This window comes from Leucoraja erinacea, chromosome 1, assembly GCF_028641065.1.
Source record: "Leucoraja erinacea ecotype New England chromosome 1, Leri_hhj_1, whole genome shotgun sequence".
Classification (NCBI taxonomy): domain Eukaryota; kingdom Metazoa; phylum Chordata; class Chondrichthyes; order Rajiformes; family Rajidae; genus Leucoraja; species Leucoraja erinaceus.
This window is the reverse complement of record NC_073377.1, coordinates 62814834-62828471: the sequence shown is the minus strand read 5'-3', so window position 1 is coordinate 62828471 and position 13638 is coordinate 62814834. Positions and strand designations below refer to the sequence as shown.

General features: G+C 42.8%; 1 non-coding gene across 1 annotated transcript; it reads left to right on the top strand.

The window, feature by feature from the left end:
* The first annotated feature begins 9256 nt into the window (after positions 1-9256).
* On the top strand, positions 9257-9363 carry LOC129704797 (U6 spliceosomal RNA). The gene has a single exon (XR_008724774.1). It is a non-coding gene; the product is annotated as a U6 spliceosomal RNA (small nuclear RNA).
* The last annotated feature ends 4275 nt before the right edge of the window (positions 9364-13638 follow it).

Here is a 13638-nt window from a genome sequence, read left to right as displayed (position 1 = left end):
GGAGTCGTAACACTGGACAACTAGATGCAGGAAAAATGTTCCCAATGTTCGGTGAGTCCAGAACCAGGGGCCACAGTCTTAGATAAAGGGGAGGACATTTAAGACTGAGGTGAGAAAAAACGTTTTCCCCCAGAGAGTTGTGAATTTATGGAATTCCCCACCACAGAGGGCAGTGGAGGCCAAATCACAGGATGGATTTAAAAGAGAGTTAGATAGAGCTCTAGGGATTAGTGGAGTCAAGGGATATGGGGAGAAGACAGGCACGGGTTATTGATAGGGGACGATCAGCCATGATCATAATGAATGGCGGTGCTGGCTCAAAGGGCCAAATGGCCTCCTCCTGCACCTGTTTTCTATGTTTCTATTTTATTCTATTATGTAATTAGAATCTAATCAGGATTACAGAGTGAGATGAGGGAAGGTTTGTTTATGTGGTAGTGGCAGGAAATAGAGGAGAAAGAAAAGAGATATTTAAGAAAAATAAGAATTCTAAAACCAATTGGTCTTTATTTTTAATGTTTTTTAAACATTTCGTGAACCAGGAAGATTTATGGGTGATTTTTAATAATTGTCAGACCACTTATTTGCAAGCTTGGTGCTAATAACACATGCACAGTTGCTTCACAGGATTATCAAGTTTATCTAACTCCTGGGGCCGTCAGATCCTAAAGGATGTGATTTGCAAGGAAAACCAAATAATGACCCCTCAAAATGGATGATCCATCTGGAATCCCAGATATGCAATGGTATAAATTTCAGAGAACACCATCTCAATGTACATTGTCGGGTATCTCTGTTCCTATTTAGCATTGTACTATTGAGCTTACATGACCTCTCATCATTGGCAAAGTATATCAGTTTATTCTCCACATTTAGATTGAGTTGCCACATAGCTGTTCATTTCGCTCTTAGGTTTCCCACTTCATTATAAATTTGTATCCTTCAATTTCTCATTTCCTTCCTTCTTCTGATTTTTTTTTTAACCCTGAAAGCAGTTAAAAATATATTATTCCAATTTGATTACTCCATAATAAGTTGTGCAATTTGACTAAGTAGAATACTTTAACATCTGTGTAAAAACTTAGAACAATCACTTTTTTTCCTTTGGCTCATTATGTGCTGAAAGTGCCTCTGATCAGGAGCATGGAAATAGGACACGGACGGTGGTATATCTTTCAAGGTCTTTCAAGAACTAGGTTTCATTTCTTTGATTTGTGCTGCAAAGGTACACATGTTTAACGAGGTCTTCCAAGAGCAGAAAGACCCCCTAATAATTTAGTAATTCTCATATGGGAGAACTGAATCTTTGATTTATAAAACAAAGAGTACTCTTTGGAACACAGAGAGGTCCTGTAGATGTGAAAGTTAAAAGGAGTCACACTAAGGTTTGGTAGACAAAAATGCTGGAACATCTCAGCAGGTGAGGCAGCATCCATGGAGTGAAGGAAATAGGCAACGTTTCAGATCAAGACCCTACTTCAGACTGATGTGAGGGATGCGGGAAGAAAGGAAAAAGAGGCAGAGACTGTGGGCTGAGGGAGAGCTGGGAAGGGGAGGAGAAAGCAGGGACTGCTCCCTCCGTAACTCCCCGGTCAATTTGTCTCTTCCCACCGCCTCTCCTGGCACTTTCCCTTGCAACCGCAAGAAATGCTACATTTGTCGCTTTACCTCCCTCCTTGACTCCATTCAAGGACCCGTGCAATCTTTCCAGGTGTGGCAGAGGTTCACCTGCACCTCCTCCAACATCATCTATTGCATCTGCTGCACTCGGTGTCAGCTGATCTACATCGGTGAGACCAAGCGTAGGCTTGGCGATCTCTTTGCCCAACACCCGGTGGCCCAGCACTTCAACTCCCCCTCCCATTCCGAATCCGACCTTTCTGTCCTGGGCCTCCTCCATGGCCCGAGTAAGGCCCACCATAAATTGGAGGAGCAGCACCTCATATTTCGCTTGGGCAGTTTACACCCCAACTGTATGAACATTGACTTCTCCAATTTCAGGTAGGCCCTGCTTTCTCCTTCCCTTCCCAGCTCTCCCTCAGCCCATTGACTCCGCCTCTTCCTTTCTTCTTCTCGCCCACCCCACCCTCATATCAGTCTAAAAAAGGGCCTTGACCCGAAACATTGCCTATTTCCTTCGCTCCATAGATGCTGCCTCACCCGCTGAGTTTCTCCAGCATTTTTGTCTACCTTCGATTTTCCGGCATCTGCAGTTCCTTCTTAAACACTAAAGTTTGAGTCTTTTATTCCCCTTAACAGGATATTAATCAGGTTAATTGTAACTCTACTCAACCGCAATGGTCCTGAGAGACCCAATTCAACAGCTTGCTTTGTCATTGATTCTAGCACTCTCAAGGGTGGGCCTGTGCCTGACAGGGACAATTCTGGTCATTTCAATAATTGACCTTGAAAAGACAAGTGGAAGAAATCCAGGGAAGAGAGTAAATTCTTCAGCTGTGTCCAAGGAGAATCAGTGTCTCTGTGAGAAGTGAGGCTTTTTGAAACACACTTTTCGAAAGTTTCAAGTGTTCAAGCATATTTATTTATACAGACATCGATCCATTATGAAAGAACCAGACTACTGTTTCATTAGTTTGCCCAGGTATGAAAAACATGTTGGAACTCTGACCAGCTTGGGAGTGGTTGGGAGTTTCAGAAGAAATTGAACAGTTTCTGTGAATTGCTTGACAAATGAAAACTTGGACCATCCCTTTTATGGTTTAGTTTGAGATATTTGATCTCCAAAGTCCAATTGAGCACGTTGTTTCGTTTGGTCTACTAATGGGTGTTTTTTTTAAACAATTCCTGGTGGGCACATGTAAAGAATGCACGTGTGGTTGTTTTTGTAGTACAGGCTGTTTGGTCTGGTTTGAGGTTAGCAGGATTGGACATAACTAGGATTTTTTGGATCACCAAGTACCAAACCATAACATGGTTTCTGGATTGAATAACATTGCAAATTGTAACTTTGCTGTTTCATGCATTCTCTTTCTACCAGTAAAGTAGCATTTTATGCCTGCAAAGCATCTTTGAAAAGCACATATATGTTATTTTCTTGTATTCACTTAGAGTTTACCATTTAGTTCATTGTCATGTGTACCAAGATACAGTGGAAAGCATTTGTTGTGTGCTATCTAGTCAGTAGAAAGACAATACATGATTACAAATGAGCCATTGACAGTATATAGATACATGATAAGGGAATAACGGTTTGTGCAAAGTAAAGCTAGCAAAGTCTGATTGCTTATATTTGGTGTTACGTTTTCAAATTGAAGGAATGTTGAAGGTAGCTGTGTTGCAGGGAGGGTCATGTATAATTTGAACTTTATTTCTATAAAATAAAAATTATGACTGGATGCTTGAGGTGGTCAGCATATCATCAAGAAGGCAAAACACAAAATGCTGGGAGTAATTCAATGGGACAGCCAGCACTGTGGAGGGAACGGATAGGCAATGTTTTGGGTCGTGACCCTTCAATCCTGACTGGAAACACCACCTATCCATTCCCTCCATAGATACTGCTTGTCCTGCTGATTTAATCCAGCAATTTCTGTTTTGCTCAAGATGCCAGCAAAGCTATCTCTTTTTTTCCTTTTCCCTGACTCTCAGTCTGAAGAAGTGTCTCGACCTGAAATGTCACCTATTCCTTTTCTCCAGAGATGCTGTCTGACCCGCTGAGTTACTTCAGCCTTTTGTGCCTATCTTCGGTTTAAAACAGCATCTACAATTCCTTCCTACACATCTACATTTCCTAATGTCTTCATCAGTTTAGGCAAGTAAGAATTTTATTGTTCTATTGTTGGTACAAATGATAATTGAACACTCTAGACTCTCAACACTCTTAAAATGCTGTAATACAATGCAGTACACTGAGAAGTTGGAATTTACTTTTAACTACTGGTTGTAATATTCAATGACGTTCACAATTGAATTTGTGATGGAAATGTCAGAGCTTTACCAAAATTAATCAGAGGACTCGTTTCTACCCCTGGTGTGATTTGTTTTTCAAACTGTTAATGGTCTTTGCACCTGGAGTATTGTGTGCAGTTTTGATCCCCTAATTTGAGGAAGGACATTCATGCTATTGAGGGAGTGCAGCGTAGGTTCGCAAGGTTAATTCCCGGGATGGCGGGACTGTCATATGCTGAGAGGATGGAGCAGCTGGGCTTGTACACTCTGGAGTTTAGAAGGATGAGAGGGAATCTTATTGAAGCATATAAGATTGTTAAGGGCTTGGATATGCTAGAGGCAGGAAACATGTTCTCAATGTTGGGGGAGTCCAGAACCAGGGGCCACAGTTTAAAAATAAGGGGTAAGCCATTTAGAACGGAGATGAGGAAACACTTTTTTTCACAGAGTGTGGTGAGTCTGTGGAATTCTCTGCATCAGAGGGCAGTGGAGGCTGGTTCTCTGGATACTTTCAAGAGAGAACTAGATAGAGCTCTTAAAGATAGCGGAGTCAGGGGATATGGGGAGAAGGCAGGAACGGGGTACTGATTGGGGATGATCAGCAATGATCACATTGAATGGGGGTGCTGGCTCGAAGGGCCAAATGGCCTACTCCTGCACCTATTGTCTATTGTCTATTGATGTCCAAAATAAAAGCAAAATTCTCAATGGCACTGATGTATCTCTGGGACCATTTACTAAAATATCAACATTTCAAATTTTCACTTGTAATTTGCAAGGTTTTTCCTCATTGTAGAGAAATGTGTTCTGTGTGTGTGTACATATACATCTACACATGTTTGTGTGTGTGTTGTTGAGTGATAACCATAGCAGTGCTCAGATGCCATATGCTGATACTGCCAAGTAGATTGCCATTGTTTTCACTATTGGTATGATACCAAACTTTTATATGTTCTGTAATGAATGGGAAGAACTTTCTGCTCTTCTGTGGGTAATAGGAAAAGATATTTGCATTCATTCTGTTCGGAAAAAAAACCCAGCATTGATAGTTCAAGCAATGTGTGCTAGCTTTTGGATTGGAGCAGGAACTCAGTATCTTTGTTCTCAGAAGATAGGGTGTCATAATCTGATCCAAATCTGACACCTTCACTGGAATGCTCTGCTCACGAAACACTATGCAGAGATAAATGGAGCCCTATAGAGCGTAGAATACTTCAGGGGATTGGCATGTTCCTTCAGGAAAAGTTCCAAGACTAACCTACAGTATCTACCCAATACTGAGAGAAAAATGCATGGAATGCAAATCCCTCCCTTCCACATTGAAAAAGGATCAAATTTGGCACAGTAAAGGTGATCTCACCTCCCTTCTTGCGAGCCGGTCACCTTTCATTGTCGAAGCAGTTATTCCATATTTTCCATCACTGGTTTCTCTGCCTTTCCTTAACAGTTACACCTCTATAGTAATCTTCTCTCTACCACTTCTTTCTATCCTCTTTGGGGTAATAAATATGCTTTTGCTCAGTTCATTGCCACATTAGATGGAATTTTAACCCAGCACCACCTTGTCACGTAATCTCATTCTCGCTATCATGTCCATTCCATACTTCACCTCTATCTCTCCATTTTCCTTAAAGCCCCTTCCCAACTAACCCAACTGCTGTGGTATTTCCTGCGGTCCTTCATCTGTTCTTCATCCCTCTCTCTTTTCTTTACCTATGCTCATTCCTAGATATCCTGCTGCGTCCTCTCACCTTCCCATCTTATCTATTTGGATTTAGTTACTCTGATTGTTCCTCCTTTTGTGCAGTCCCACAGGATATATGTAAGTAAGAGAGTATGTGTGGTGTGGGCCTATAAGTATATAAACTTGAATGTGTCGCCAGTGTTAAATGATGCAAAATTCAAAATAAATATGATAATGGATGGTAACATTGAGGTGTCAATGGCCTCTGATACACGTGACTAATTATCATTTACCAATTAATTGGAAAAGTTTAAAACTGACATTTAGTCTGAAGAAGGGCTTGACCCGAAACATCGACAATCCATGTCTTTCAGAGATGTTGTCTGATCAGCTGCGTTACTCCAGCACTGCGTATCAATTTTTGTGAACTAGCATTTACAATTCTTCATTTCTACCCTCATTTCTTGGAGTAAAGTGGAGTGGATATCAAATGATTATACATAGATAAAGGTATTTTAGTTCAAAAGTACATCAATCAGTTCCTTTTTTTTTGTAAATATTTTTATTAGATGCATGTATACAAATAATAATAAGCGACAATTTAATTACAGATTTCTTACATAGCTTCAATTTTTTTAAAGAATAAAGATAAAGAGAGAAAAAAATAAGAGAAACTATAAACTAATAGAGAAAAAAAGAAGACAAAAAAAGAAATTACAAATAACAAGATTGTGGAGATAGATCCAAGAGATATTAAGTACAGGTGCACAACCTTTTATCCGAAGATCCAAATAACGAAAACCTCCGAATAGTGGACATTTTTTCAGTCCTTGAATAAAGGTCCTTGAAAACGTTCACCGAGGGCGGCCCGCAGAGGTGACAGCGGAACCTCCGGTCGGTCCTCGAAGAAAGGGGAACTAAATCCCCATTCATAAAAGAGAAGGTGAGGGTATATTGCGCGGGAGGGTTAATAATTGACAATATGCTGCTGCCTGCCCGCTGAGTTATAAAGTTCCCACGGTAGACTCACGATACACAGTGTATCGTGAGTCTTGCGTGGGAACTTTTTAACACAGCTGGCAGGCAGCAGCAAATTGTCGCTCCCTTCAGTTTCACCCCACCTACACCCCTCTGCTTCCCGGCCATGTGTGTGACCCCTTCCCTCCCCTCTCCAGCTCCCCGCGCATTGCACCGGCGCGAGGGCTTTGCACTGTCTTCACGTTGGAGCCAGTGCCAGTCACCGGAGACGTCAGGACCAATGGGACACCGACCCCCAGGCCCACTGCAAGCACGGAGATCCCAGAGACCCACAGCCAGCAGCAGCCCAGCCCCGTTCCAATTCTAGAGGAACACGCTCTCCGCTGTCCCCGTAGGGACAGAAGCTGATGGCTCAGGCTGTGACGTCTCCGGCCACACCCTGTACAGGAGCTGAGACTGGGAACTATGGGGTTGTTTGCAGTTGCAGAGGGAGGGGGCAAGGGCGGTACAGTTCCCAGTCTCAGCTCCATTCCAGGGGGGTGACCGGAGACGTCAGGACCAACGGGACACCGACTGCAAGCACGGAGATCGCGGAGACTCACAGCCAGCAGCAACTCTAGCCCAGCCCCGCTCCAACTCCAGAGGAACCCGGGTTGCGGATGAGGGGGCGCAGCTCGGGCTGTGGGCGAACTGCCACTTGTCGCTGTAGCGGCAAATCGGTGAGCGGGTTCTTGTTGGTCCTGACGTCTCCGGCCGTCCCCCTGGACAGGAGCTGAGAGACGTCAGGACCACCAGAAGCCGCTCCCCGATGCGCCACTACAGCGACAAGTGGCAGTTCGCCCACAGCCCGAGCTGCGCCCCCTCATCGGGACACCGACCCCCAGGCCCACTGCAAGCACGGAGATCCCAGAGACTCACAGCCAGCAACAACTCTAGCCCAGCCCCGCTCCAACTCCAGAGGAACCCGGGTTGCGGATGAGGGGGCGCAGCTCGGGCTGTGGGCGAACTGCCACTTGTCGCCGTAGCGGCCCACCGGGGAGCGGATTCCTCTGGAGTTGGAGGGACAGGGAGACACAGCGGCTTTTGAGAATGGTGGGCAATCACTTCCAAAGTTCTGCCCACACAGTCAGTACACCTCTCCTACACTTGTCTCCCGCACTAAGATCATCTCGCAGAGAATGATCCCAGTCTAACCCTCCCTATTCTCTCCTATTCTGCAAGAAAAAACTACATTGAAGACTCAAACTCGCGATCGAGTAACTGCCGGGATCGAGGCGCAAACTCGCGACCTTGCGGATACGAGCCGAGCACTCTACCACTGAGCCGGCCGTTAAAATCTACGTTAAAAATCTTCCATTCCGAAAGCCGAAAAATTCTGAATTACGAAAAGTGTCTGGTCCCAAGGCTTTCGGATAAAAGGTTGTGCACCTGTATAAGTATTCATCCAATCCCAAACTCGTTTCAACCCTAATTTTGTGTTGAACCAATTCACTTTTTTAAGAATTCAATAAATGGAGACCATATTCTAACAAATAATTCTGGTTTGTCAATTAAGACAAATCTTATTTTTTCCAAATGCAAGGTCTCAGTCATTTCCGTAATCCACATTTTAATTGTGGGGGCTGCTATCAATCAAAGAAACAAAGAAACCTAGAAAATAGGTGCAAGAGTAAGCCATTTGGCCCTTCGAGCGTGCACCGCCATTCAATATGATCATGGCTGATCATCCAACTCAGTATCCTGTACCTGCCTTCTCTCCATACCCCCTGATACCTTTGGCCACAAGGGACACGTCTAACTCCCTCTTAAATATAGCCAATGAACTGGCCTCAACTACCTTCAGTGACAGAGAATTCCAGAGATTCACCACTCTCTGTGTGAAAAATGTTTTTCTCATCTCGGTCCTAAACGATTTCCCCCTTATCCTTAAACTGTGACCCCTTGTTCTGGACTTCCCCGACATCGGGAACAATCTTCCTGCATCTAGCCTGTCCAACCCCTTAAGAATTTATCTATAAGATCCCCCCGCAATCTTCTAAATTCTAGCGAGTACAAGCTGAGTCTATCCAGTCTTTCTTCACAAGAAAGTCCTGACATCCCAGGAATCAGTCTTACAAACCTTCTCTGTGCTCCCTCTATGGCAAGAATGTCTTTCCTCAGATTAGGAGACCAAAACTGTACGCAATACTCCTGGTGTGGTCTCACCAAGACCCTTGCAGTAGAACCTCCCTGCTCCTATACTCAAATCCTTTTGCTATGAATGCTAACATACCATTCGCCTTCTTCACTGCCTGCTGCACCTGCATGCATACAATCAGTTCCGACTACTCATTTAATCATCATTGCTCAAATTATATTTAAGAATGGTGCACACAAGAATAAATAACTGAAAACATAACTCTGTATGTTGGTTTGTGAGATGTGTAAGATGGATTTTTTTTTCCTCAAATATCTGTCATCCTCACTTACTGCTTGATGTGATTAAGACTGCCTGTCCAAGGGGGAGTCTATATGAGGAAGGACTGTTGTTGCAAGCAATGAGGCAAGTCCAAACTCAATATTTACTCACAGGAATGTGTACAGATACAAACATCAGCCGCTGCTGGAAGATCGTCAACTCAGTGAAAGACGCACTCTTTATTTACTGTATATACCATGAATAATATATACATTTTTTACAAAAAAATCCTCACTTCTGCAGTATGTACACCAAAATGGGAACAATATAGAGAAGATTAGCCTGACCCTTACTCAAGGCTGGCATGCAAAATTGTGAAGCATTCTATCTTTTTTAAGGATTAAATACTAATAAAATATTTGTAAAGCGAGGGAGGTGTTGCATTGGTTGGCTCATTGAATGAAGATAATACCATGTTTCAAATGTATTATGTAGGATAATTTTAGAAAGAAAAAAATGTGGCTCTGCAGAGAACAATCTACTTAGGATTGTTGAACGCACAGCACAGAAGGAGGCAATTCTGTCTCTCTAGCCTAATTTCTTCCCATTTTCAAAGTGAGCTCAAGGAAGCTTATTTCCAGAAGCCTTTTGGAGTGTTTTAGCAGTGCATTCAGTATTTTCTATTAGATTGGGACCTGAAATCAATCCTTCTGACTTGCAGGTGAGAACACTGCAATACTGGTCCAAGATTGACACCTCAGGCTTCCATTGTCTTGTCCTGCCTTGAATATTTGTTGTCTGTATAACATTTTGATATTCCCTTCCTTCCCTTGTATTCAATTTAGAATACTCAACTAATTTAGAAGGATGAGAGGCAATCTTATAGAAACATATAAAATTATTAAGGGATTGGACATGCTAGAGGCAGGAAACATGTTCCCGATGTTTGGGGGAGTCCAGTACCAGGGGCCACAGTTAACGAATAAGGGGTAAGCTATTTAGAACTGAGAGGAGGAATAACTTTTTCACACAGAGAGTTGTGAATTGTGGAATTCTCTGCCTCAGAAGGCAGTGGAGGCCGATTCACTGGATGCATTCAAAAGAGAGTTAGATAGAGCTCCAAGGGCTAGCGGAATCAAGGGGTATGGAGAGAAGGCAAGAACTGGGTACTGTTTGTGGATAATCAGCCATGATCACATTGAATGGCGGTGCTGGCTCAAGGGGCCGAATGGCCTATTCCTGCACCTATTGTCTATGTATCTATGTAAGAAGTGTTTTATGCTAAATAGTGGCCACGTTTCCAAAGTACTTAATCAGCTGTGAAGTGTTTTAGTTATGATTTAACTTAAGTATTTTAAATAAATAGATGACTTTCAAATAGGTTGATATTTTGTTAAAATGGGAGAGAAAGGAATACAGTAGGAACATATCATGCAATTGCTATGAAATTCCTCATTTACTGTATATCCAAAGCAGCAATTTTCCCAAGGTGTGCCCCAGTATCTTTATTTCCAGTGTTGCTTCCTATCAGCTATATTGACAGTTACAGTTTATTGAGGCAGATTTCATATCAATTCATCTGTAGTTTTTAAATGCTGTATGTGCTCAAACATTTTTAAATCAGCCTTCACAACACACTTTTGAGAAGATTCAGTGCTCATTGTCAATGCTCCTGTCCACAATTTGTGTTGCAATGGACAAAGAGAACATCAGCTAAAGCCAAGTAGGGATCAGATGCCAACTGCGAATTGAAAGCTTACTTCCAGCTGCCTTGCAACTGAAGATCATTTCTTTTTGGCCTCGCGTTGTTTCCCCTGGGTGGCCCCCTTTACACTGCCAGGCTCAGAGCTCAGAATTCAAATACGTGGCAGTATTGACAACAGATTAGTAATGTTACCACCAATTATGCGCCAATCACTGTCTGCCTGTCTGGCAATGAAGCAGATCATTATTGAGAAGTATTGCAAAAGCCCATTTTTTGGCATGAAACCTGTGCCAAAAGAGAGGCCAGATTCACAGCATGTGTCATCTGAGTCAGTTTAAAAAAAAAAAAGAATTTCCAAATTCCAGTCAATCTTTCCTGAAGAAGGGTCCCAACCCTAAAGCATCACCTGTCCATGTTCACCAGAGATGTTGTCTGACCTTTTGAGTTAATCCAGCACTTTGAATCTTTCCTTCATCTAGATAAAATGAATTTGTGAAGGTGGAAGGTATATCTCCATCTTCTCTTTTCTTATTTCTTTTCTTTCCTCTTGCACGTCTTTGGTAGCTTAGGGGTCTTTTTCTTGCTTTCTCTTATTTTATTTCTCTTTCTTCATTCTCTTTTTTTTTCTCTCTTTTTTTCCTTTCTTCACCTTTTTTTTGGACTTGGGTTTCAATGTTAAAAATGAACCTGTACAATAATTGTATAACTGTTATGTCAATTGCCTTATCCCAGTACAATTGCTTCTAATAAAATAAATTAAAACCCCCCCCCAAAATAATTATACTTTCAAAGACTCTCAAGGACGCCTTACAAAATTTAATAATCAGATTACAAAACATATAAGCAGAATAAAACAAAAACAAAAACAAAAAAATAGTAGGGCCAACACACAATTCAAAGAGAGAGCAGCGGCAGCTCAATGCACCAGTGCTCACTCTCCCTTCTGGCAGCCATCTTGGAGACAAAACAATCAAAACACCTTTTAAAATTAAACTTCCTCCACAGTGACTCCTACACACTCCTCACTGTGGCGGAAGGTGAAATATAGTTCAAGCCCTTCCCCTTCCTCTTCTGCGGTCGTGGGCCTCGAGCCCCTGTTGACGGGATGATCTTGACTCCCGTAGATGGTGTTCGGGCCCTCTGCATCGAGGCGCTCCACTCGCGCATCGGGGGGGGGTTGTCAGCTCCTCCGCTCCGGGTGAATGAACCTTGCGTCGGGGCAGATCGAACCTTCTGGGGCGTTGGAGTTCCCGACTACCCTCGCCCCGAGATTGCGAGACTTTGATGATAAAGTCCGCGGTGGTCACGGTGGGCGCGATCACAGGCAAATTAGCCTATTTACACCATTTGGATTATAAAGCATTTGCTTGGTTCATCTTAGGTTCCCAAAATATGCTACTTACACTTGGCTTCCCATTTCAGCTAAAATGATCCCTCCTGTTGAATTGTACAGTAGCTGAAGTTTAATTTGTTGCATTAGATTTTATGTTGAGAAATTGATTTGAAAAATGATATAATGTTCCACAGCAAGGTAACTCAGGAGTTTAACCCTAAACATTTGGAGAGAACGTAGAACATAGTGTAGCGGCGCCTGCTGGCGCACGCAGGTATCAAACGTGACTCGGGAGGGGCTGCTTGTTTTTACGCAGTTTTGCTTTCACGCGGTAGTTCAGTGCTGACCACCGTTGTGGCCAGACGTGTTGTGAGAGAAGTTTGAGAATTTTTTTTCCTGAATAAAAATATGTTTGAAAACTCAGTTGTTGATCTTGCGACCACCAAAATAGAACAGTATTGATCAGTCTGAAGAAGGGCCCTGGACCTGAAGCATTCATTTTCTCCACAGGTGCTACCTCACATGCTGAGCCTCAGGTACTTTGTTTTTTGTTCATGACTCCAGCATCCACAGTCTCTTGTGTCTCTATAAAAGAGCACAGCAAGGGAACAGTGCCTTTGGTCCGCAATGTCTGTGCCAAACATGTAACCAACTTAAACTTATCCTTCTCCTTGCACTTGCTCCATGTCCCCCCATTTCCTGAATAGGCATGTATCTATCTAAAAGTCACTATAGCATCTGCTTCCACCAGCACACCTGACAGCACGCTCCAGGCATCTATCACCTTCTGTGTAAAAGAAACTTACTCCACACACGCATCTCTGTTGAACCTTGTCCCTTTGTCCTTATACAGCAACTGTGTTGTCCAATATTTAACATTTTTACCATGGGAGAAAGGTCAAAAGGTTACAAGGAATAGTAGAATTAGGCCTTTGGGCCCATTGGCTACTCTGTCATTCATCATGGCTAATCGATCTCTCCTTCCTAACCCCATTCTTCTGCTTTCCTCCCCATAACCTCTGACACCTGTACTAATCAAGAATCTATCTATCCCTGCCTTAAAAATATCCATTGACTTGGCCTCCGCAACCTTCCGTGGCAAAGAATTCCACAGATTTACCACACATCTGACTAAAGAAATTTCTTCTCATCTCCTTCCTAAAAGAACGTCCTTTAATACTGAGGCTATGACCAAGACTCACCTACTAGTGGAAGTATCCTCTCCACAAAGGTTCTTACTGTCTACCTTAACTATGCCTCATAATTTCATAAACCTCTGACAGGTCTCTTGTCAGGTCTCCAATGCTCCACAGAAATCAATATCTGTCCAATCTCTCCTTATAGCTAATATCCTAAAATCCAGAACACATCCAGGTAAACATCTTCTGCACCTTCTCCAAAGCCTCCACATCCTTCCTGTGATGGGGCAATCAGAACTGCCCACAATACTCCAAATGGAGGTAAATTAAATTTCTATAAAGCTGCAACATGAAGGCACTGAGAAACTTCCATCATGGACTGGCTATCTTTCGTGCTTAGAAGGGTGTTAAATGGTGCTGATATGTGTGAGTCTTCTGTTTCAGAGAACCAAGTACATGATGCAAAGACATTACAAGATCAAGTAAATTATG